A 6056-nucleotide genomic window follows, 5' to 3' on the forward strand; every position below is an offset into this window, starting at 1 on the left:
GACGCCGATTATTTCTAAAAAAGACTATTGAATTATTTCGATGTATGATTACATGGAAGATTAGAAATCAGCAAACTGTCGCTAATCTTTCGTAAATTTTGCATGTAACGCTTGGACGAAGCGTCATTCGTGAAACATTTATCGCTTTTATTATTAGGTTGGTCAGAAAATCGAATTCATATATTTACGAATTTAAATACGAAAAGAGACTTTCTAATCGATATATTGTTTAAGTACGTAACTTTGTTTTGCAGATGATATAGTAAATGACGCGGGAAAATGACGTTTAAATCGGCAAAATAGGCTTGTATTCAAAACGCACTAACATAACGATGTTAATTAGGACGCTAACACACTTAAGTATCGCTAAAACAATATATACTTTCTATTCTTTCGTTTCTCATTTCAAATGAATAAGTTGCGATATAGTTTACATTATCTATACTATACACGGAAAGAATTTTGCTGAATCCAGATCTGAAAATAATTTTTGTTCAATAATCAAAATAATTTTGTGCGAAAGTCAGTGATTGCTAGAATATCAAAACGTTTTATAGCAATGCTCATCAGCTTTAACATTCCAACAAATTATTTTGATGATTCAACAAAAAATTATTTTCATATCTGTTTTCTATCAAAATTTTTAGACCTTTCATCAAAATCGTTCTTTCCATGTAGAATAAAAGATTTAAAAGATAAAAGCACACATTTATTATTAAAAGCGCGTTCTGAATACAGACCTCAATATATAAAATATATTTGAATCAAAGCGTTAAATAATAAAAAAACATTGGTGAAATGTTTAAATATCTTAAGTATCGCTAAAATAATATATATATATATATTCTCTGTTTTGTTTTCTCATTTCGAATGAATAAATTGCGATAATACCTGCTTCAATGAACATTCTGGGATGCGTCGATAGCGAGCTGTTGAGGAAGTTCTGTTATAATAATACGAGAAATAAAACAATCAATCGTAACAAATATAATAAAGAATAATCGTGTTTCGCGTTCGCTGGTACATACCTGTCACAATCGCAGTTCGACGAACAATAAACCGAGTAAATGATACGCGTGACCATCCGCTCGCTCGAACGTCTGCATTCAATCTGATTTCAAAATATTATCCGATGTTTTCTATTACAAAGATTACGGCTTCTTTGAATTTAAAATTGACGCGTACACCACGGCTGAACGTTTTGCGCCCGCGCGGCGTTGTGTACGTAGCGCCGTACCTGTACAGGATTACCGCGCAACCATTCGAACGCGGACGCTCGAGGGGGTGGGCCGACGGCGGCAGTCGACGGCGACGCATGTCATTTTGCGTCGCAGCTGATTGATGCCGCAAATATTATTTTTCGGACTGCGAGCCGGCCAACGTGAAATGTGATTGTTTTTTCGATTATACATTCTGCACATGAGTACATATAGGAATCGTAAGTTAGAGATTAGATGATCCACTACCGTGGGCCGACTTGTGTCGAAACTCCCTTCGAAGCTACGGTATTGTCGCGCCAAACCTATATGTCCACGATGCCAGAAATCGGTCCGAGATCTCGGACAAAGAGAGAATCGGCCAATCGTATTAAAATTCGGCCAATTGACCTACGCGATTGATCAATTCTCTTTCCGTTCGAGATCTCTGACCGATTTCTCGTAAGCATCGTGGACACAAGGCTCAATATGTCTACTCGGAATGAGAATCCGAAAGGACGAGGGAAACGGGGAAATTCTCGGATGGGATGGAGAGTCGCGCATTATGGTCTCATCGCGATATGTAATTACTTTTTTAATGCCTCGACTCGGTTATATACGAGCTGCGAACGTTCCGCCAGTATATATCGTAAGTTATCTTTTTTTATTACTTTCGAAAGCGCGGAATAATATATATATATACGAATCGGAATAAGGAGCAACGAGAAATGATACTGCGTATCGAAATTTACGATAATATTTCAATAATATATTCTCATCTCGGCGGGTTTGCAAGATAAAAGATACACGATATTGAATATGGATTGTATATACTTTTGAATTAAACCGGCATGTTTTAATTAGATTGTATCATTATTAGAACTACATTTCTACACTTAAATCTATAGTGTCAAACTGAACCTTATTTAAGCCGCTACTGCTCCTACTTAATAAATAGTTATTTTTAACTAAAACAATATATATAGTTATTTTTAAATAAAACAATGGAATTTAATTCAAATTTGGGTTATATTTGAACTGTTTTAAATTATTTAACTCCATTGTTTTAGTAAAAAAGAACTATTTATTAAGTAAGTGGCGACTTAAATAAGGTTTAGTTTGACACTATATAGATTTAACAGTGTAAACGTTACTTTCAAATTCAATTTTACTAAAAAGATATATAGTTTACGTTACGTATAATATTGTATTTTAATAAAATTTTCCTCGAAAACAACGTTTTGAAACGTATAATCTATGTATAAGTATATTATACACGGAAAGAACGATTTTGCTGGAAGGTCTAAAAATTTTGCTAAATACAGATCTGAAAATAATTCTTGTTGAATCATCAAAATAATTTTGTTGGAAAGTCAAAAATGATAAGCATTTTTAACTTTCCAACAAAATTATTTTAATATTCTAGCAATCAGTTTAACTTTTCCAATAAAATTATTTTGATTGTATAACAAAAATTATTTTCAGATCTGAATCCAGCAAAATCGTTCTTTCCATGATATATATTAATATATCTAACTGACCGCGTCATGTCGAAACTGTCGAATCATATCGCGCGCGATAGTGGAGTGAAGTTGCCGACGACGCTCTCGAATTTTTCAGTCTGACAAATGTCGCCGGTGTGGACGACTGCACGACGGATCGGCTCCGGAGGTCGCGGCGCGTCGCGTCACAACAAACACAGTCCGGATTAACTCCACATCCTGATATTCGTCGACCGCGTATAATCCAAGTAACGGGGTGATTGTATGTCGGTGACGCGCGTCGAGACACATATTTCATTCGATTCGACGTCTCTCCCGAGCCGCGCGGAGCGACGACAATGATCGCGAAACATCGCGACGTTCGTTTGTCGCGATCGCAAGCTGCGCATTTATTGAATCCCTATATATATATAATCACCCTGAAATGCAAGCATGTAACATTTGTTGTTCGAAATTCCAGAAATGCGGCGGCGCAAGGTGCCAACGAGGTCCATAGACGGGGCGGTTGGCCGCGCGAGTTTCAAATTCTCTACCACGGGCCGTCGAGACCATTCCCCGAGATTCACGTCGATTTGTAAGATGTCGCGAGTGTCTCGAATCGCGGCGCCCGTGTTTTTCTCGCGTTACTTTACAATAGACGTGCTGTGATATAATATTGCATGTAAACCGCGTTCTTTAATAACGTTTCGAGAGTATCAGTTAAGAGTTTCAATCGCGTATTCGCGAGTGTCAGAGAATCTGTGATTGCCATGGAAGAAGGGCGACAACGAGAGGGCGAGAAGGCAGGAGGAATATTTCGAGGAGGGCATCGGATGACAACAAAGCAGTCGCAGATGCGCAGGTGAGTTATTTGTATCTTATTTTATTTGTTATTCATGATTGGAATTAATCGTTTATCTCCGTGATATATGTAGAAGAAAGTCTTTGAGTAAAAACGACACGAGTACACGGGTTTCACATTGCGATTGATTATAGGATTAATTTTAAGAGATCATTATTGCCTCGTGCAGGTTTAAATCGCGTGAATTTATCAATGCATTTGAAAGAAAAAAGTTTTTTTAAATATGATTATGTATTAAATGCTTTTGATTTGAAAACATTTTCTATCACTGACAAGATTTATTATTAAGGCTTGACAATCGAAGAGGCAATAGAAATAATTATGTAACATATATAATTCTGGTCATAGAATTTATTCGAATGTCTAATTTTATTTTAATAGAGAAATTAATATCGATCTCTTTTCTCGTGATATAAATAAAATGTTAGAATTAGCTCGCGATTATGCGGATTAAAAATTCATTAACTGTCAAAGAACCTTTTGCAATTCGTGCATGTAACATACTTGAAACCTTCATCATTCTTGTATATCAGCTGACTACATTTAAATTATGTTGTCAAACTTATTTTAAATTATATTTTTTAGAATAAATTCTAAATAATGTGTGTATTTTTAAAATAATTTTAAAATTATATAAAATTATCCAAAATTTTTAATTTTAAATAAATTTATTCTTCTTAGAGAATAACTTCTTGAAATAAATTTGACAATTTAACTTGAGTTTATCTGGCTAATGAACAAGAACGATAAATATTTTTAGAGTGTTAAAATTAACGTCTTTGAAGATTCTAAAGATATAATTCATTTTAACAATTTATTCTAAAATATATATATTTTTCAGAATAAATTTTTTAAAAATATGTTTTTTCAGAATAAACTGTGAAAATAAATTATATTTTTTTAGAATGTTTAACACAGATTTTAACACTCTTTAAACATTTAACATTCTTGTTATAGTCGAATGAATTTAAGTTAAATTGTTAAATTTATTTCATGAAGTTTTCTCTCTTTAAGAAGAATATTAAATATAAAGATTATTAACATAAAAAATAAAAATATTAAAAATTATTAATTTTAATTTTATGTATAAAAAAAATACAATATTGCTTCGCAAAACGCGCGTCATATACGTTATTGTAGCTCTGTCACAGTTCTTCAATCACATACAAATATATACATATATTTATATTTGTCGTTTCGATATTCTTACACGGAAAGAACAATTTTGCTGAATTCAGATTTGAAAATAATTTTTGTTCAATAATCAAAATAATTTTGTGCGAAAGTTAAAATGATTGCTAGAATATCAAAACGTTTTACAGCAATACTTATCAGTTTTAACATTCCAACAAATTATTTTGATGATTCAACAAAAAATTATTTTTAGATCTGTATTTAGCAAAATTTTTAGAACTTTCAACAAAATCATTCTTTCCGTGTATAAATATACTTACAAGAAACTTACGATGCGCTTCTAAATCTTAAATAAATCTTAAATAATTTATCACAATATAATTATTTTATATATAATTGCTTTTTTAAATCAACTTTAAGTTAATTTAAGATTTTAAAGTTTTCAGAGCTCTCGCATTTTTTTAGATACAAAAAATATTTCTTTAGCTATTATTTATCTCGCGTTGCAGTATCAATAAGGAAGGAAAGGTGAATAAATTTTCTTTGCTTGTCGAATTTATATTTACAGAAACATCCTCCTTTCATTGTCATCGAAAATAGCTTTAATCACGATGGATTTACAGCGCGACCCTCCTCCTATTTACATTCCAGGTGACATCGTCGCAATAAACCTCGAGACTTTCTTTACGTTAACGTTCTCCCGGGTGGTCTCCGGGATATTGCAATCAAGGAACCGGATCTCGCCCCGGGTTTGCGCAGCACACTGGAAAACCGCTTTAGCATTTTACAGCGCGAAACGATTTCTTCCCCGTAACGTTTTATTATGTCGCACCGCGCCACCGCGCCGGTCGCGTCCCGCCACATTGTGAGAAAGCTCATTTCCTTGGAGCTTCGTAAACACGCGTTTTTACGCGCCGTTTTCCGCAGAGGTGCTAAAACGAGTGCGTTTTTCTCGTGTACAGGCCGCGAATTTGTTTCGCGGCTTGCATAATAGTCGCTCACTTCTGCATTGTGTAAGGAGGTACTCTCGAGTTTGCGTCGGCGTCCACAGCTGAAAAAGCTAAATTTGATGAGAAAAGTTTGTTTTCTTAGGGGGGGGGGTGGAGGATGCGCGGAATTTCGACTAATGTTCGCTGATGCATTTCTGTTCGCTCGCTCAGCAATGTGTATGTATTTTAATAGCAATAAACTTTAATATCTCTTTTGTAGAGATTAGGGATAGGCAGGCGCAGCGTTAATTACAAATTGCAATGAATTCGCAATCGGAATCGTCGCAATCAAATACATTTTAAAGTTTTAAACTGTAAGTTGCGGACAATCAATAGCGATCGTATAATTATTATTGAATAATTTATTGTCTTAATAATAATAATAATAATAATA

Source organism: Wasmannia auropunctata, unplaced genomic scaffold, assembly GCF_000956235.1.
Source record: "Wasmannia auropunctata unplaced genomic scaffold, wasmannia.A_1.0 LD336090.1, whole genome shotgun sequence".
In the NCBI taxonomy this organism is placed as follows: domain Eukaryota; kingdom Metazoa; phylum Arthropoda; class Insecta; order Hymenoptera; family Formicidae; genus Wasmannia; species Wasmannia auropunctata.